The sequence below is a fragment of the Bos indicus genome, chromosome 4, assembly GCF_029378745.1.
Source record: "Bos indicus isolate NIAB-ARS_2022 breed Sahiwal x Tharparkar chromosome 4, NIAB-ARS_B.indTharparkar_mat_pri_1.0, whole genome shotgun sequence".
NCBI classification, from domain to species: domain Eukaryota; kingdom Metazoa; phylum Chordata; class Mammalia; order Artiodactyla; family Bovidae; genus Bos; species Bos indicus.
In genome coordinates, this window is record NC_091763.1 from 94,950,518 (window position 1) to 94,971,796 (window position 21,279).

The 21,279-nt window shown below is 40.1% G+C and overlaps 1 non-coding gene across 1 annotated transcript; it reads right to left on the reverse strand.

Annotated features, from left to right (window-relative positions):
• Positions 1–20,268: 20,268 nt before the first annotated feature.
• LOC139182843 (small nucleolar RNA SNORA13) lies at positions 20,269–20,402 on the reverse strand. The gene has a single exon (XR_011566412.1). It is a non-coding gene; the product is annotated as a small nucleolar RNA SNORA13 (small nucleolar RNA).
• Between the last annotated feature and the right edge of the window lie 877 nt (positions 20,403–21,279).

Here is a 21,279-nt window from a genome sequence, read left to right on the forward strand (position 1 = left end):
TTAGTTTTCTGAATGTTGAGCTTTAAGCCAACTTTTTCACTCTCCACTTCCACTTTCATCAAGAGGCTTTTTAGTTCCTCTTCACTTTCTGCCATAAGGGTGGTGTCATCTGCATATCTGAGGTTATTGGTATTTCTCCTGGCAATCTTGATTCCAGCTTGTGCTTCTTCCAGCCCAGCATTTCACATGATGTGCTCTGCATATAAGTTAAATAAGCAGGGTGACAATATACAGCCTTGACGTACTCTTTTTCCCTTTGGAACCAGTCTGTTGTTCCATGTCCAGTTCTAACTGTTGCTTCCTGACCTGCATATAGGTTTCTCAAGAGGCAGGTCAGTTGGTCTGGTATTCCCATCTCTTTCAGAATTTTCCACAGTTCATTGTGATCCACACAGTCAAAGGCTTTGGCATAGTCAATAAAGCAGAAATAGATGTTTTTCTGGAACTCTCTTGCTTTTTCAATGATCCAGTGGATGTTGGCAATTGGATCTCTGGTTCCTCTGCCTTTTCTAAAACCAGCTTGAACATCTGGAAGTTCATGGTTCACGTATTGCTGAAGCCTGGCTTGGAGAATTTGGAGCATTACTTTACTAGCATGTGAGATGAGTGCAATTGTGTGGTAGTTTGAGCATTCTTTGGCATTGCTTTTCTTTGGGATTGGAATGCAAACTGACCTTTTCCAGTCCTGTGGCCACTGCTGAGTTTTCCGAATTTGCTGGCATATTGAGTGAAGCACTTTCACAGCATCATCTTTCAGGATTTGAAATAGCTCAACTGGAATTCCCTCACCTCCATTAGCTTTGTTCGTAGTGATGCTTTCTAAGGCCCACTTGACTTCACATTCCAGGATTTCTGGCCCACATAATTATCTTAATAGAAACAGAAAAGGCATTTGACAGTAGACAAAAACTGTTTATGATTAAACTCTCAACAAAGCAGGAATAGAAGGAAACCTCCTCAGCCTTATAAAACAGACATCTACAAAAAAACTACAACTAGCATTATTCTTAATGATGAAAGAATGAATGCTTTCTTTCCTACTATTAGGGTTAAGGTGAGAACATCTGCTCTCACCACCCCTTTTCAACATTGTACTGAAGAAATGTAGTAAAGCTAGAAAAATACATTAAAGGCATAGAGGTTGAAAGGAAGACGTTAGTCTTTATTCCCAGATGACATAATCCTATATGGAGGAAATCTTAAAGGGTCAACAAAAAATTTCACTAGAACTAGTGAGTCTAGCATTGTTTTCAGAATATAAGCTCAAGATAAAAATCAATTGTATTTCTATATGTCAGCAACAAATAATCCAAAACCCAAATCAAAATTTTTCTTTTTTGTTTTTTACTTTTTTACAATGCTGTTTTGGTTTCTGCCATACAAGAATGCGAATCAGCCATAATTATACATACATCCCCTCCCTCCAGAGCCTCTCTCTCCTCCCCCATCCCATCCCTCCAGCTCATCACAGAGCTCAGGACTGGGCTCCCTGTACTACACAGCTCCTCACCAGCTATCCATCTTACACCTGATAGTGTGTATACGGTGATGCTACTTTCTCCATTCATCCCACTCTCTCCTCCCCTACTGTGTCCACAGGTCCATTCTCTACATCTGCGTCTCCCTTCCTTCCCTGCAGATAGGTTCCGCAATAGCATTTTTCTAGATTTCATATATATGTGTTATATACGCATTTGTTTTTCTCTTTCTGACTTAATAGGCTCTAGGTTCATCCACCTCACTAGAACTGACTTGAATTCATTCTTTTTATGGCTGAGTAATATTCCACTGTGTATATGTAGCACATCTTCCTTATCCATTCATCTGTCTATGAACATCTATGTTGCTTCCATGTCTTGTGCATGCTGTGTGTGATAAATCACTTCAGTCGTGTCCAACTCTGTGTATCCCACACAGCCTGTCTGTGCCCTGGCTATTATAAATAGCACTGCTATAAGCATTGGTGTGCATGTGTCTTTTTCAATTATGGCAAAACCAAAATTTAAAAATTCTTTTCACAGTAGTACTGAAATGAATAAAATGCATAGGAGCAAACTTTTAAAAGACAAGTACACTGAGAATTAGAAAGCATGGCTAAGATAAGAGCTACATAAATGGGGAGACATTTTATATTCATGGATTGAACAACTAATCGGTGGCAGCTGTCCCCAAAATGATCTATAGTTTCAATGCAATACCTCCAATCCTAGCAAGCATTCTAATAGAAACTGACAAATTGTTCCCAAAATGTGTATGGAATGCCAGAGAGCCAGAACTAGCCAAAACAGTTTTGCAAAGTAAGAAGACAGAATTTTGTGTACTTGATTTTAAAACTTACCATAAAGGTACAACTTGGGTGGTTTTAGTGTAAAGATAGATATACATATCAATTAAGCAGGGTTGAGAGTCAGAATTAAGAAATACACCCCTATATTATAGTTAACTCATTTTCAACAAAGGTGCCCTTTCAACAAAGGGGAAAGAATAGTTTTTTTCAACCACAAGTGATCCTGAGGGAAAGGAGAAAAATACCCTTAACCCAGCAAAAATCAACTTAAAATGAGATGACAGACCTAAATATAAGAACTAAAATAATAAATGTCTGAAGAAATACATTGAAGAAAATCTTTGTGACCTTGGATTAAGCAAAGATTTCTTAGATATGATAACTCAAACCATGATTCATTACAGAACAAATTGATCAAATAGACTTCATCAAAAAGACTGTTGCTCTTCAAAAGATAGCATTAAGAAAATTAAAACTCAAGCCACAAACTGGGGAAAATATTTTCAAATCACATGTCTGATCAGAATATATGAAGAGCTCCTTTAACTCAATAAGATAAACAATATAATTAAACAATAGGCAATAGATTTGGATACTCATTTCACAAAAAAATATGAATATCTAATAAGCATGTGAAGAGATGCCCAAAAGTTTAGGGAAATGCAAATTAAAACTACAATGAAATGCAATGCAATGGCAATAAAAATACCAATATATTATTAAAGAAATAAAAAAAAAAACCCACAATGGAAACTATGTAGGAATGTAAGAAAAAAAGAGACATGACAAATAAAACACACCAAAAAATAATACTAGAAAAATTACCTCATGATCTGGTAAAAATTGCAATCAGAGAAATATGAAATCAAATAATGTAATGAGGAGATGAACTCCATGAAAATTAAGTTCAAATAAGAGAAGATAGAGGCTCAGGAAACAAATGATAGGATAGTAGAAGAAAATAAAAATAAATTAGCAAGAGATCTGGAAAGCACAGAGAGGTGAAAACGTAAAATGATCATGAAAATTAAAATCACTATTAAAGCAGCCATGAGGACAGTAAATACTGCTGAATATACACCTGGGTCATGGGATAAAGTCTTAAGAAATTGAACACTATTATGTGGAAATGAAAAAAGAATGCAAACGGATGGGATAGAAGATGACAAATATTGAAGACAGAGAGCTGGGTTAACATACTCAAAATTAGGGACCATGGAAAAAAGAAAAGAGCATAAGAACAAGAAAAACAGCACTCACACATAAAATTAGGATTAGGTTTTGAAACAGACATGAATCTACAGATTGAAAGTACATACTATATCCTAAGAAAATATCACATATGCTAATACAAACAAGATGTATTCTGGTTAATGTGTTCTATATAGCACAAAGTTAAATATGTATAATGAATCTGATGGGCATCAGGCAAAAAAAAAATAAGACACATTTTCAAGGAGAATCAGTTTGACTTCATACTTCTGAAAGTGAAAGTCACTCAGTCGTGTCCGACTCTTTGTGACCCCATGGACTTGACAGTTTATGGAATTCTCCAGGCCAGGATACTGAAATGGGTAGCCTTTCCCTTCTCCAGGGGATCTTCCCAACCCAGGAATCGAACTGGGGTCTCCTGCATTGCAGGCGGATTCTTTACCAACTGAGCTATCATATTCTGTATTCTTTGTGAAAAAAGCAATGCATACTTTTACCAAATTTTTATCCAAGATCGAAGGCAGATACTTTCAAACATAGTTTCCTGGTGTATTTCTTTTCTTTTTTTTTTTTTTAACCTTTGCATTTTGTATTGGGGTATAGCTGATTAACAATGCTGTGATAGTTTCAGGTGGACAGTGAAGGGCCTCAGCCATATGAGTACATGTATTCATTCTCTCCTGGTGTATTTCTTGAACAAAGTATTAGAAGTTGAACTTCTAATGGTGAATCAAATGGTGAATGGAAAAGTTTAGGGTTAAAAACAGTTGTGGTGGCATTGAATCCACTGGATGCAAAACTAAGATTTAAAAAATGAAGGAATAGTTAGAAAATCACAGGTAGTGTTTACTGTCAAGGTAGAAAAAATGGTTCATCTTAAAGTCAAAAGATGGAAACAGAGAAACAGTAGGAGATAATGTAAACATGTCAATTTTCTCATATTCTATGATGAGTTAGCACTTGTCAAAATTGATACGTTAATATGAGAACTACTAGTATATTTTTTAAAAGTATAACAACAGTATTGAGTAGTCAGACTTGAGTGTGAAGGGAAAGATGGTGTAATGAAATGTAGAGTTATACTTATTTCATCATTTTTCAAAGAGAGAATTGAATATAAATCTAATTATAAAGTAAAAGAAGATTTAGTATGTTGGGGAGCCTGGTGGGCTGCCGTCTATGGGGTCGCACAGAGTCGGACAAGACTGAAGTGACTTAGCAGCAGCAGCAACAATATCTAAAACCCATGGAATTAATTTCACTATTATAAGGAAACAATACACTGGATCAGAAGGCAAAACTTTATAAAGGACACAAAACAAAGTGACTCAGTAAGCTTAAAAATAAGAGGATAGGATCAGCAAGATCCTACTGCATAAGCACAGAGAACGATATTCAATATCCTATGATAAACTATAATGGAAAAGAATATAAAACAAGAATATATATGTGTGTGTAATTGAATCACTTGGCTGTACAGCAGAAATTAATACAACGCTGTAAGTCTACTATACTTGAATTTAAAACATGAGGATAGGAAGAGTCATACAAGGTAACTTAAATAAAGAGAAAGTGAAGATCTTAATATCAGACCATGGTAAATTAAAGACATAGTTCACCGAATGAGATAAACATGCCATCCCACATTCATGACTTAACAGTCATACAGATTTGAACACCAAATAAAACATGAAGAAAATCTGGAGGAACACAGATTCTTTTTGCTACTCATGAATAGATCAATAGATTCTAAAAGTGTAATGGGTACTGTGGATGTCTGCTGGGAGTTCTTTTACCCCTCCCCCATTGAATAACAGCAGGAAATGCACTTGGAGTGGGGATGGTAGTGAGAGGGAATTAATCCTGTCTAGAATTCAGGATTAGCGCCTATTGTTTTAAGCTAATCGGACCACCTTGTCAGGCCTGCCGGTGATGGTTTCAGCAAACCAGGCCTATGCAGTCACTGTGCAGTGTGCCCCTTGCCTGTGATGACTCAGGAACGGACATGGGCCAATCACTCAGTTGAGGTCAAAGAGTTGGAAAATGTGTTGGGCCTCCAGGCAAAATTTCTGCATTCTGCAAAGTGAAGAAACGTGGTCATCTGTCTGCTGTGTGGGAATGTAAGTTCTGGAACTGCTCAGCCATCTTTACGAAACACTGACAAACAGGAGGGTTTGGCTCAAGAGGACCACAGGAAATGATCTGGCACTGTGTAGCCTCTGGGGAGGTCAACTTGAGGCTCCCCCTACCTCGGGCTTTCAGTCAAGTATGTCTCTGGTAATTAATAAGATAAGATAATTAAAGTATATCTAATTGAGATATAAAAAACTCCACACCTGAAAACCAAGCACATAACTTGTTTTCAAGTGCCCAGGAAAATTTTCTAAAATTGACCATGTGCAAGGCCACCAAGAAACTATCAATTCAGTGTAAAAATAGCAGTATCACAGCTTTCAATCATAGTACAATAAAGCTAGAAATGAGTATCACAATCCAGAAAACCCACGGTCATAAATACTAAAAAAGATGAACAACAAATACAAATAAAGTTCATTGCAGCACTATTTAAATAACCAAAAGGTAGAAATAACCTACATGTCTATCAGCTGATTAATGGATAAAATGTGGTTATCTATACAATGGTGGAAAGTACACCAGGAGTGCCAGTGGCTGGGGGAGACTAGCGAGTGGGGAGAGACTGTTAATGGGTGCAGGGCTTCTTTGGGGGAAATATTCTGGAATTAAGATAGTGGTGATGGCTGCACAGCTTTGTGAATATACTAAAAACATCACAAAATCATACTTTAAAAGGATGGCTTTTATATATGTGAGTTATATCTCAATATGAAAAGCGACATACTTCGTAGAATATATTGGTCACAGAGACCAACCCTGATATGCGAGGGGAAGGGACACAGGGCGTGCATTTGTGTCCACGCAGGGAGGCAGGGAGCATTTAGGACTCTTTTGGAGGCTGGCTATCACGAACAGCTTAAAAGATGTGTCCAGTCACATTAACATGTTCTATGTCAAATACCTTCAACTGTATGCAGCTTCTAATGCGCCAACTCTTAACATTTGTGTACTTATGTCCTTTCCTTGGCCAGTTCTGGCTGTATTCCACAGCTCATTTTCTATCTATGGTGTTCTACTTGAACAAAGGTGATATGACTTGGAAATCATTTTCTAACACAACATTATTTCTTATCGAGCTGTCTGCTGTCATGTATAACAGTTTCCACTTTTAAGAATCTCAACTATATTAACTGTAGATTCAGTATCTAGAGTCCTAATAGAAATCCTGTAGAGTTGCATATTACTGATGAGGAAACAAAGGCTTAGAAAGGTTGCATAACGTGCCCAAGCTTTTAGGCTAGTAAGTGGCAGAGCAAGAATTCTAAACCATATGATTTCCCTGGTGGTCCAGTGGCTAAGACTCTGTGTTCCCAATGCAGGGGGCCTGGGTTCGAACCCTGGTCAGGAAACTAGATCCCACATGCCTCAACTAAGAGTTCACATGCTGTAACTGAAGACCCTGCATGCCACAACTACCAAAAAAAAAAAAAAAAATCCACATGCCACAGCTAAGACCCAGTGCAGCCAAATAAATACATAAACAAATCTAAGATAACCATATGATAACAATCACCACAAAAGCTAACATATATTGAGTATTTACTGTATCCGGCTTTATTCCACATTCTTTCCATGGATTATCTCATTTAATCATCACAACAACCCGATGAGGTAGGTACCATGATTACTATCTTACAAATGAGAAACTGAGGCTCAGAGAGGTTAATTAACTTGCCCCAAAGTTACAAAGGTAACAAGTGGCAGAACAGAGCCTAGAATCTGGGCGTGTCTGATGCTGAATGCACCTCCATTTTTCCACACTGTCTCTCACGGTAAAGCAGAGCTGAGACGATGTCAGGGAGGGTTTCAGATTTTATTTATGTATTATTCATTAATTATGTACATATCCCTTATATCTTTGGTCCATAAAAATGTTCAAGTGGCCAGTGGGTCTGACGTCTCTTTCCGTGAGGGTATCACTAACTCATCTTTCTTGTGGAGAAAATAACTGACTCAGTTTTCCATGCAGGTCTTTCACAGAAAGACTGACTGAATTTTTCTGGACTCTGTCCCTGTATCTTTCTTTACATACTTGTTGAACTTTCTAATGATTTCTCCGTTTTGCTCTCATTATTATGGTGAACAAAACCTTTGAGACCCAATTCCACCAAAATGGTTTCCTCACCAACCACCTTGTCTGGAGAGAGATCTCCAGTTCCCAAAGCGGGTGCTGTGGCTCAGGTTAGTGCATTTGCTAAGGAGTCCCGTTCAGCTTGCTTTCTTTTGCTTCTTCTAAACGATGAATCACAGTATAAATTTAGGATCAACTTTTCTAGGAACTGGGCAACTCCTTCATCAAACACAAATGAAACATAAAAAACAGATTTTCTTGGAGGAAAAGGATACAGTTTCTGCATAGAATGAGAGGAGCGTTCCCTCAACAAGTGTCCACTTAGTAAAGAACTAGAGACTGAAACACATTTACATGAACACAGTTAATGAAAACTAAGCTTTAGGACCATCTCCACACAGAGCCCTTTCCAGGTCCCAGGAAGAGGTTTGGTACTGAGTTCAAATGGTCATATTTTTCTGTAAAATTTGCAAAATGTGGTATTTATTTTAACCACAGTCAGTTAAGGTTGCTATTCCTTCTTCAACTTTCTCTTGCTCACATACCTGCCTAGATCTGGTCCTTCTGGGTGGCCTCAGTATGATTTGGATCTGGCTAATGCCAAGTAGAGCTGGGGAAGCATTCAGTTTGGGGCTAATGTTAATAGACTATCTTGATGGGCAAGTGTGTGTTCAGTCATACCCAACTCTTTGCAGACCTGTGGACTGTAGCCCACCAAGCTCTTCTGTCCATGGGATTCTCCAGGCAAGAACACTGGAGTGGGTTGCCATGCCCTCCTCCAGGGGATCTTCCCAACCCTGAGATCAGACCTGCAACTCCTGCAGCTCCTGCACTGCAGATGGATTCTTTACCACTGAGCCACTGGGGAAGCCCATCTTTATAGGATTTGCAGTTATTTCTGTATAATTAAATTACTTCCAGGTGCCCTCATGCTGGAATGGCTTCTAAGAATTAGAAGCTATCACCCACAGAGCCAACTCACCCAATTATAATGACATCAAAGTGTGGGCTAGTGGTTCTATTGGAATAGGAAAGTGTGCCCAGTACCAAAATTATGTTGGTTGTGGAAGAGCAAGATTTGGAATGTATGGAAACAGAAGCTAGTCCACAGAGATTTCTTAGAATTGTTAGACATGTAAATTATAAGGCAGGATTTGGTCTCATAGATGTCTGGTCAAAATAGGAGTACTATTTGATAATGTAGCATATTCACTAAACATTTTTCAGGGCTTCCCAGGTGGCACTAGTGGTAAAGAATCTGTCTGCCAATGCAGGAAACATAAGAGATGCAGGTTCGACCCTGGGTTGGGAAGATCCCCTGGAGGAGGACACGGCAACCCATTCCATATTCTCGCCTGGAAAACACCATGAACAGAGGAGCCTGGTGGGCTACAGTCCATGGGGTCACAAAGAGTCAGATAGGACTGAAGTGACTGAGCACGCACATAAGCAATCTTCAAATATATAGATGTATATATATAATATAAAATAACTATGTTATATAATAATATATATATAAAGCCATACTATAAGAAATATCTTTCTCTTTCTATAGAAAAATATCATAAAATCTCTCTCATATAAACAAGTGATTAAGAGTATACAGCCAGTTCAGTTCAGTCGCTCAGTCATGTCCAACTCTTTGCGAACCCATGAGCTTCAGCACGCCAGGCCTCCCTGTCTATTACCAACTCCAGGAGCCTACCCAGATTCATATCCACTGAGTCAGTGATGTCATCCAACCATCTCATGCTCTGTTGTCCCCTTTTCCTCCTGCCCTCAATCTTTCTCAGCATCAGGGTCTTTTCAAATGAGTCAGCTTTTTTGCATCAGGTGGCCAAAGTATTGGAGTTTCAGCTTCAACATCAGTCCTTCCAATGAACACCCAGGACTGGTCTCCTGTAGGATGGATTGGTTGGATCTCCTTGCAGTCCAAGGGACTCTCAAGAGTCTTCTCCAACACCACAGTTCAAAAGCATCAATTCTTTGGTGCTCAGCCTTCTTTATAGTCCAACTCTCACATCCATACAGCCAAGATATGTACAAAACATAGAGGTTTTTCAGGCAATAAATCACTAAAAACACTGAATTAGATTTGTGATGTTTGTGGTATTTGTCATATTTTTATAATTTTTAAATTTACTGTGACTGTTTTATCACTTTAAATAAACATTCTCCTTCCTGCCTAATTTTATATTTGTAAAAATGTGTTCTCTGGCTCACAATAGACCTCCAAAATTACCTACATTTCGGGCCCCATGAGACCCACACAGGCCACTGATTAGAGATGTTCTCTCTGAAACCAGAGCAGAAGGGTGGCCAAAATATAACAAAGTTAAAATTTTGATTTAGTGATCTGAAATTTTATTGCTGGATTTCAGTTTTAGTTCTGTGAATTTCCTTTTTCACTCAGTTTTCTTGAGATATAGTTTACATATGGCAGAGATCTTAATTTTAATTACATTAAATTAGAGATCTTAATTTTATATACACTTGACAAGTGTATGTATGAGATAATAGAAAATACATACATTGGTCTCTGCCCCTAGTTCCTGGCACAGAGCTTTAAAACCCAAGTGATAAGTGTGCTTGGATCATCTTTTGTTCTATTGAGGTGACTGTGGGTGGACTCCTGGCTGGCTCCTGGTGGGGGCTGGTTAGCAGGAAGACCAAGCCATGATTAAAAGCTTGGGATTTTAGCCCCAGTTAATAATTGATCATGTCTATGTAAGGAAGTCTCCAGAAAAATGTCAGTAGCACAGTGTGCATGGTGTTCAGAGAGCTTCCAGGTCCAAACACGTCCACACTGAGAGGGTAACACAATCTAACTCCATGAAGACAGAAGCTCCTGCCCTCAGGACCCTCCCGACCTCACCCTGGGTACCTCTTCATTTGGCTGCTCACCTGCATCCTTTATCACACACTTTAATAAATTGGTAAAGGTAAGTAAATGTTCCCTACATTCTGTGAGCTACTGTAGCAATCCATCAAACTGAGGAGGGGGTCATGGGACCCTCCAACTTAATAGCCACTTGAGACAGAAGTTGTGAGTAAAACCTGGGAACCTACTGCTGGCAATTGGCGTCTGAAGTCTTACCCTGTGGGTTCGGACAGTACCTCCAGGTAGACTGTGTCAGGACTGAGGACAGCCCAGTGTCACAGGGAACTTGCCCGGGGTAGGAAAAGCTCCCACACATTCAGTGACCAGAAACACTGGACGTGTGTTCTGTGTGGATGTGGTGGTAGTGTATGAGTAAAGGAGACACACAGGAGAAGCTGAAAAGGGAAAGATGGGGGTTCTCCCTACACAGAAGGAGAACTGAATTAGGTTTTTCTAACTCAGTGGAAACCCATGAAACTAACACCCAAATGAAGACATAAAACATTTTCATAACCCCTCCAAATTCTCTTGTGTCACTTTCCAGTAAATACGACCCTAGAGGCAACTGGTACTCTGATTTTTATCACCAGAGATGAGTTTGCTGTTGCGCAACTTCATATAAGTGGAACAGTGAAGTACATATATGTTCGTTTCTGAGTGCTTGCTTAAGCATATGTTTCTGAGATTCATCCATGCTATAGCATGCATCCATCATCTCTTCCTTTTTATTGCTGAGTAGTTTTCCACTGTGAAGCTGTATCGCAATGTGTCCATTCTCCTGTTAAACATTAGGGTTATTTTCAGGTTTGGGATATTATGAATAAAGCTGCTACATATATTTGTGTATAAGTTATTTTGTGAAGATTGTCAATTCTCTTGGGAATGTACTTAGGAATGGGATTGCTGGATCCTATGATAGAAGAAGATGTATATATGTGAACATCCATGTACATATTGGGAAAGGGCATGGTAACGCACTCCAGTATTCTTGCCAATGGACAGAGCAGCCTGGCAGGCTATAAGCAATAGACTTGCACAGAGTCGGACACAACAGAAGCAACTTAGCACACACAACATGTGTGTATATATGTATATGTATATATATACATATATATACACACTAACCATTATTGAAAATAAGATGTTAAAGTCTCCAGATATTATTGTTGAATTGTATATTTCTCCCTTCAATTTTTCTTTCTGTACTTTGTAATATGCACCTAACTGCCTCTACTGTTTCTAATGGAAAATCAGGCATTAATCTTATTGGATTCTCTTGAAAATGATGTCACTTTTTCTTGCTGCTGTCGATTTCTTTTTCTCATTATCTTTGACTTTCAGCATTTGTGTTTATTGTCCTAAGAGTTTGTCAAGCTTCGTGGACATACAGATTTTTGTGTACCAAACACGGGAAGTTTTCAGCCATTATTTCTCCTCCTTTCTCTCCTCTCCTTCCCTTTATGTGTATATTGTTATGTGTATTGGTGCCCTGTGTTTCTTTGAGATTCTCTTCACTTTTCATCATTTTTCCTCTGTTCTTAGATTACATAATCTCTATAAATCTATTTTCTAAATTGTTGACTCTATCTTTGCCCTCTCAAACGTAATGTTGAAGCTCTCTAGTGAGTTTTTCATTTCTGTTATACTTTTTGACTCCAGAATTTCCATTTGGTTCTTTTTGTATAGTTTCTATCTCTTTATCTATTTTCTATTTTATGAGACATTGCCATCATTCCTTCCTTTGCTTCTTTAAGAATTGTTTCTGTAACCTCTTTAGGCATAGTTATAATGATTGCTCTGGAGTCTTTACCTGTTAAATTCAACAGTTGAGCCCCTGTTGCCGCTTCTTTCCTGTGTATGGTTACACTTCCCTGTCTCTCTGCATGTCTCATAATTAATTGTTAAAAGTGTACTATTTGTTGAAAGGTGTACATTTTGGACAATATATTGTAGCAACTCTGGATGCTGATCTCTTTCCATGCTGGGGCTTGTTGTTTTGGTCTGTTGATTTCAGCTGATTGGTCTGTTGTGTTCAGGGCCCCGGGGTACACATTGCTCCTCAGTCTGACCCAGTTAAATCAGGCCACTTTGCAGGTGGTGTTTTTGAAGCAGGTCTTTGAGGTTTGTTTTGACTTTAGAAGTGTTTTCCATCGTGGTCTCTTTCCCTGATTTTTTTTTTTTTCTTCTGGCTAGGTGAGCTGGCCCACAGTTTAGCATGTCGCTCTAATGAAACTATCCACCTCCACTGAGTTGCTCACCAATGAAATCTCCATTGTTTTTGAGGGTGTTCTTTGTGTTGAATGTTCTCACATTGTTTCAGATAAAGTCGGTTCCCTTGAGAAGCTGAGAACTGAGATGCTCTCTAATCCTATAGACTGTCTCTCCTTCTGAGCAGAATCTCAGGAAACTGGCTTCTCTTGGAGAGACGTCCTGCTCTAGAGGCCGGGAGCTGGGTAAGTGGCTTGCCTCTCTCGGCATGGAATATCTGCTCCACGAGCAAGCTGGAGCAAGGGCAGTTGAGGCCTGATATTCGTCACTGGCTGACCTTGTGGTAGAGCCTCTACACTGAGTGTGGGCTGGGTGGGGGAAGAGTGCCCTGATCTCTCAGCCACACTGCCCAGGAATTTAGCCTCTGCAGCTCCGCAGCTCTCACTACTGTCCACCAGCTCTCATCCACCATCGTGGGTGGATGGCACCGGGGCATGCGTTCTCCTCTCCATTCTTCTAGGCTAGCTCATGTGCTGAGCAGGTGTATTTGTGAACTCAGTAACAAAATACCATAGGCAAGGTGGCTTAAACAATGGAGAAGTATTTTCTCAGGTTCTAGAGGCTGGAAGTCTGAGAACAGAGTGCCAGCATGGTCAGGCTCTGGTGACCTCTCTTGCTGGCTTGTGGATGGCCAACTTCTCACTGCATCCTCTCATGTTGGAGAGAGAGATAGAAAGGAAGGGGCAAGCTCTCTGGTTTTCTGGTTTCTCTTTTTAAGGGTACTAATCCCATTATGAGGGCCCCACCCTCATGGCTTCATCTAAACCTAGTTATCTCCAGAGACCCCCCACCTCCAAATGTCATCACACCGAGGGTTAGGGTTTCAGCCTACGAATTTTGGGGGAATGTCCAAGCATTCGGTATGTATCAGCAGGTTTCAGTGGCTTTCAGAAGCAGAAAGCAGAGACTGTGGCATGCCCTTGAGGCAGAACCCTGATAGCATGATACATATAGTTGCTATATTGATTATGCTGTTAGATTTTCTACATAATTTTATTTTTTGCCCCATTGACCTGTGTCCTGTGTTGTACTAAAAGTGCTGTCTCCTAGTTTTAGTGTAGCTTTCTGTCTGTCTCTTGTATATTCCTAACTTTCTGATTTATAAAGGTAGTTGCTGTGCTGTTTATGTCGTATATATTCACAGCTGAAGTATTATCATTGTGAATTAAGCTCTTGCCATTATCAGCTATTTTTCCGTCTCATTTAATGCTTTTTGTCCAGATTCAGCATTTTCTGAGAACATGATCACAAGCTCTCCTTTCTTTTCGCCTTATTTGCCTGCTATACCTTTATGCATCTCCCTAGTTCTAGCCGTTCTGAATCAGGTTGATGTAGTTGTATCTCCTGAGCACAGAGAGGGGTTTTACTTTGTGAATCAATCTGAAAATCTTTTTAATAGGCAAGTTTCCATTTACATGCATTGAAATGAGCGACAGGCTTGATTTGCTATTAATATCTATTTTGACATTGGATTTACTGTGCATTTTGGTGGCTCCAATGGTAAGGAATCTGCCTGCAGTGCAGGAGACCTTGGTTCGATCCCTGGGTTGGGAAGATCCCCTGGAGAAGGGAATGGCAACCCAGTCCAGTGGCTTTGCCTGGACAAGCCCATGGACAGAGGAGCCTGGTGGGCTACAGTCCATAGGGTCCTAAAGAGTTGGACATGACTGGGTGACTAACACTTTCACTTACTTTTTGTTTTAACATGTTCCTTTCTCTGGGTATGGCTTCCCTGGTGGCTCAAATGGTAAAGAATCTGCCTGCAATGCAGGAGACATGGGTTCAATCCCTGGGTCAGGAAGATCCCCTGGAGAAGGAAATGGCAATCCACTCCAGTACTTTTGCCTGGAGAATTCCATGGACAGAGGTACAGTCTACGGTGTTGCAGAGAGACAGACACGACTGAGCGACTAACACTTTTCGCTGTGTAGTATGTTTTCTTTTCTCACTAAACATTTAAAAAATATATATTTATTTGGCTGTGCTGGGTCTTAGTTGCAGTCCATGGGATCTTCCGTCTTCACTGTGGCATGTGGGATGTGGGGTTTTTAGTTGTGGCATGAGAACTCTTAGTTGCAGCATGTGGGATCTAGTTCCCAGGCCAGAGATTGAACCCAGGCCCCTTGCATTGGGAACCCAGAGTCTTAACTGCTGGCCCCCCAGGGAAGTCCCTCTGCCCAAGTTTTAGTAGCTGTGGGCTTCCCTCAGGCAACAAGGCATCACAGTGGAAAATTACCCAGTTCTAGTCTCTTTTCCTAAGCATCAACCCCGCTCCTTTCTGCTTCCTTTCGATTGTTCTCTAGTGCCCTCAAGTGGTTGTTTTTATATTTTGATAGGAATTCATAACTGTTATTTGAGGAGGATTGATCCAAACATATCCTTCCACCGTTATTGCAAGACTCTCATTTTTATATTATCTTGGGTTTTGTTTTGTGGTACTGGGGGTGTCTATTTCTGCTTGAGTTTTTGATCTGTGACTGGGTGGTTTTATATCTGCAAATGTTTAAGAATGTTTAATTTGGTTTGGTTATTGTACATATTTCTTTCTGCTTCATTTTGGAGGAGGATTTTTTTACTGGCTGAAATGTTATGATTTCTATTTTACATTACCTTTGTGTGTTGGCTTTGTGCGTTATCTGCCATTTGCCATTCGTTTGAAATGTTCTGGTTTTTTCTTTGACTAGCAATAAGACAGGGATAAGGATTTCAGATAGGTTGCTATAGTTCACAGTTAAAGAGCGCCCTCTTCTGTTGATTCAAAAAATTGTAGTTCCTTAACTAAGGCTTTTTCGGAGGTAGGTTAGAATATTCGATTTTGTTCTACTAGTTATTTTTAAAACTTTGCTTAACTTCCTGAGGAGCTAACAGTGTTTTATTTCTTGTCTGTGATGACTGCAAGAGTGTTCACCTAGAGAAAATTCAGTGAGCTGTATACTTATGTGTATATTTATATTTCAATATATGCATGTCTATAAAAAGCTAAAATATACTTAAGTGTATAATTCTGCAAAGACTAATGTCAATAATGGTATTATGTTAGAGGAAATTATCCTCCATCTTCCATTTCTGTAATGACTTACCTACTACTTTTGTCCATTTGTTACTCTAAATTATACTTTGCACGTATGTCTAAGTACACCTACTGACATCTTACAGATACTTGTTTTAAAATCACTGGATCCTCACTGCCAGTCTTTTCAAATTATATCTTTAGCTTTCATGAATTCTTTACCTTGATTCATCTTGCAGCTGGCTGAAGTACAACATGAAATAATTTTAGTGGAAAACAGCTTTCCTTCATAGTTTTAGCATTAAAACTAGCACAACCTTGAATATTTAAGACTGTCTTTCTATTGCTTCCAAGAGCTTATCTGATGATGTTTTATTTTTGGACATCCATACTGTGGTATGATATGAATTCAGCCCATGTTTAGAAAAATAAATGAAAGATTCTTTAAATTCTATAGTACTTTACAATTTTCAAAAGTTTCACACACCTGACTTCGTGTAACCCCATCGTAATCCTTTCCCCCGCTCCTATATTGGCCCTTCCCCGTCCCTCTCGCCACTGGTAACCATGGGCATCCCAGGTGGCTCAGTGGTAAAGAATCTGCCTGCCAATGCAGAAGATGCAAGAGACCCGAGTTTGATACCTGGGTGAGAAGATCCCCTGGAGAAGGAAATGGCAACCCACTCCAGTATTCTAGCCTGGAAAATTCCACGGACAGGAGCCTGGTGGGCTATAGTCCATGAGGTCGCAAAGAGTCAGACATGCCTAAGCGGGCACACACACACAGGTAATTGCTGGTTTGTACTCTATATCGGTGAGTCAAAGGTAACACATTTTTAGAAATTCCATTGTCTAATTTTTTGTTGCTAGCATGTAGAAAGACAATTGATTTTTTAGTATTAATCTTGTATCTAGTGACCTTAGTGCATTTATTAATTATTATAGTTTATTGGTTGATTCTTTTGAATTCTCTCTGTGTAGGATTGCTTCATCTCTAAATTTAAAAGAAAATTCTATCGTCTGCTCTCCTGCAGGACTCCATTCCCCTGCTTTACTGTGAAACAGCAAGTGCCCTCAAAGGAAGGGCCTGAGGAAATGAGAAACCCTCCTTCACCGTGTTTCCCTTGTCTCAGGTATTGTCGCCCCTCAAATCCTGCCTGCGTTACATGTTCTCCAAATATTATAAACAGTTCTTAATGTACACTGTGCATCTTTTATAGTTGTTTATAGTAAGAGAATTCATCTGATACTAACTATTCCATCGTGATTGGATCAGAAGTGCAGCTTGCCTTTTGGCTTTGTTTATAATTGTATTTTCCACTTACTTGCTGCAATGTGGGAGACCTGGGTTCGATCCCTGGGTTGGGAAGATCCCCTGGAGAAGGGAAAGGCTACCCACGCCAGTATTCTGGCCTGGAGAATTCCATGGACTGTATAATCCATGGGGTCATAGGATTTATTCTTTACCTTTAAATCTTAAGATTAACCAAGAAATGTATAGGTGTTGAATGCTTTTCATTAATCTATTGTTTCATGGGAATCTTTTTGATATGCAGTGGGGTCTTTACCTCAGTTCCATCAAATATTATTCTACTTATTTTGTGTATAAGTCAGTGAAAAGAGCCACAATCAAAGAGCCCTGTCTCATAGTTTCATCGTTAAACACAGACATCCACCTGCCTTTTCCCTCCTTGGATGGAAGAGTGAAGGGACAGCCCCTCCATATCGTGCCCTCCGTCAGACCCCTCTCTTCCCCGGAGAATTAACTTCTTAATCTCCTGCATCTTTGGTTCCTTCCCCACTGCTGAATCACCAGCAGCAAACAAGCGCACTCTAGTACCCTTCATCCTAAAAGAAAGAAAACTGGCCTTCACCATGCGTCTCCACCAAGTCCATCGTGCCTCCCCTTCAGAGGGAAACTTACCAAAATTCCCTTCATTCTCTTTTGTCATTTTCTTCCATTTTCTCCTCAGCCCGCCTCCCCTGCACCCACCCCCATCACACAGAACTCTGTTGAAACTTCCCTTGTCAAAGCTGCCAATCGGCTCCTTTGTCAACTCCTATAATCGCTTCATGTCTCATTCAATTTCTCAACAACATTCAAAACACACTTTCTTCTTTTGGCTTCTGTGACCACATACAGGCCAGGTTTTTCTCCTATCTTTACATTTTTTATCCTATGTATATTCTTTCTGGATGATCTAATTTAGTCCTTTGAGTTAAATATATTTGTATACTAGTGACTTCCAAATATATACATCTTTGGCTCAGGTGTTCCCTTGAGAGATGAGATTGAATCTCTAGTCACTTGTTTAACATGTGCACACAGCTGTCTAAAACTAATACAGAGAGAAATAGGCTCCATTCCTGTCTTCATGCCTGTTAATCCTTGATTTGCTTCCATTTCAGTACATGGCCCTATCATATATTCACTTGTTCAACCCAGAACGGTGATCATCTGCAATCCACCCCTTCGCCTCAACTCTTATTTCCCACTTTTCTGTAAGTCACATCAGGTACACCTGCAAAATGCATTCCAAAAAATTCTACTTCTGTTTTGCCTGTAATCGGTGACGTTCAAGTCACCACCATCTCACCATTACTGCTTCTCTAACTGGGCTCTGTGGTTCCACCCTTGCCCTCAACAGTACCTCCTCCATACACCACCAGAATTACCCCCCTTTAAAATGTGATGTATATCTTATCATCCTCCTAAACCCACCAGTGGCTGCCTTGTAATAAAGTCCAAGCTCTGCCCCGCTGTCTATAATTTATACATGCTTCAGCCCCTGCCCAGCCACAAAGAACCAGAGAGCAATCCCATTATGGACACAGAAGGCAGCAACTCTCTTAGCTTTCACACTTCTTATCATACCATTTGTTTACACAATACTTGTCTACTTATGAAATATAAAGGATGAACGTTATTACATCAGGGTCAGGGAAGTGATGTCAGCATCATGGGAGCATAAAACATTCCTCATTTTATCCCCTTTTTAAAACAACAAAATAGACATCCATCCACAAACAAAGGCACCTTTGTGGGAGTTGCAGGATCCAGGAGGCCCACCTACCTGTACACCCAGTATACAGGTGTACCTGTATACACCCAGGCAGACAGATTTCAGTATAGACAGCAAAACGAGGGGAGCCAGTGAACCTGCCCAAATCCCACTCTTGCTGTGATTGGGAAAAAAGAAAAAAACAAAAACACCTGGAGAATGCTGACCTGGAGAGATACTCGTGCATGAGAGAGAATTTGCAGAAGTCCAGCCGTCCTGAGGCGAGATTCCAGCACGCCATTCTAGAAACAACAAAAACAAAACACAGCAGACCAAACACAGTTTGGTCACAGCAGAGGGGGTGGTAAGAGAAGCTTTCCTAGTGTCCCCCCGCCAAGGAAGCACTGTGCCAGGCTGATGTAACCAGTGGTGGCACCCTCTCCCCTGGGGGAAGGAGAGTTGGGAGTGAGTAGCCAGCTATTCCAGTTGTGTGGGACAAACCCGGTTCTCTCCAGCAGCACCCAGGGTCCTGAGGTGGGTCTTTCATGACTGGAGGTGGGGAAAGGGGCAGAGAAGGGAAGGCTTTCCTGCTGATGGCACTCAGCAGGAAGGGCAGCCACAAATCCCTCCGAGTACCACCTGTGCATCTCCCTACTAGATCCATGGGCCAGTGTTAAACCCACATCTCAACCTAGTCTGTGGCATCTCCACGTGTGCGCTTCACAGTGCAGCTGTGAAAGCAAGCTCCTGTAGACACAAAGCACGCTAAGACAGGCTACACAGTGTGGGCAAGGGAGAAGCCACCAAGTGGAGCTGTAGCACCACCTGCTGGAAAACCAGAGAGCGTTCTAGGAATCTGCCTGGTGACATGTAAGAATCAAGCAGTTCAGTCGCTCAGTCGTGTCTGACTGCGACCCCATGGACTGCAGCACGCCAGGCCTCCCCGTCCTTCACCAACTCCTGGAGTTTACTCAAACTCATGTCCATGGAGTCGGTAATGCCATCCAACCATCTCATCCTCTGTCATCCCCTTCTCCTCCTGCCTTCAATCTTTCCCAGCATCAGGGTCTTTTCCAATGAGTCAGTTCTTTGCATCAGGTGGCCAAAGTACTGGAGTTTCAGCTTCAGCATCAATCCTCCAATGGATATTCAGGACTGATCTCCTCTAGGATGGACTGGTTGGATCTCCTTGCAGTCCAAGGGCCTTTCAGGAGTCCTCTCCAACACCACAGTTCAAAAGCATCAATTCTTCCGCGCTCAGCCTTCTTCACAGTCCAACTCTCACATCCATATGTGACCACTGGAAAAACCATACCTTTGACTAGATGGACCTTTGTTGACAAAGTAATGTCTCTGCCTTTTAATATGTTTAATATGCTGTCTAGGTTGCCTTTTTTTTTAATCTATTACTTATGCAGCTCCTACACCAAAGATTTCAAATAAAAGGGCAGAAAAGGCTGCAGAAGTGTTTGGTTTATGCCTTTTTTGACACCACAGTCACCGATTTCCAAAAGTGAACAGGCAGCACAAAGGCTGCATGTTCATATTTTCTATTTCTTTCTGATTCAGTCTGGGGAGATTGTACATTTCTAGGAATTTGTTCATTTATTTAGGTTTTCAATTTTGTTGATGTATAATTAATAATAATCTCTTATGAGCCTTTGTATTTCTGTGGTGTCTCTTGTAACTTCTCCTGTTTGATTTCTGATTTTATTTATTTTGGCCCTCTCTCTTTTTTTTGGCAACTCTGGCTAAATTATCAATTTTGTTTACCTTTTCTCAAAGAGTCAACTCTTAGTTTTACTGATCTTTTCTATTTTTTAAAAGTATCTATTTCATTTATATATATGCTCTGAGCTTTATGATTTATTTTCTCCCACTAACTTTGGGCTTTGTTTGTTCTTCTTTATCTTTATCCAGTTCTTTTAGGTGTGAAGTTAGGTGGTTAGAGGTATTTCTTATTTCCTGAGGTGGGCTTGTGTTGCCATAAACTTCCCTCTTAGAACTGCCTTAACTGAGTTCCGTACATTTTGGATCTTTTGTGTTTTTGTTTTCATTTGTCTCCGGGTATTTATTTATTTGATTTCTTCAGTGATCCATTGATTGTTTACTAGCGTGTTGTGTAGACTCCACGTGTTTCTGTTTTTAGCAGTTTTTTTCCTGTAGTGCATTTCTAGTCTCATAGCATTGTGGTAAGAAATGATGCTTGATATGATTTAAATTTTCTTAAATTTATTGAGGCTTGTTTTATGGTTTAGCATGTGAATCTATCCCAGAGAATGTCCTATGTGCACTTGAAAAGAATGTGTATTCTGCTGCTTTTGGATGGAAATATATATATATATATTTTTTTTTTTTTTCTCTCAGGATGATCTGTCCTTTGACATAATTTGGGCATTAAAGTCACCTCCT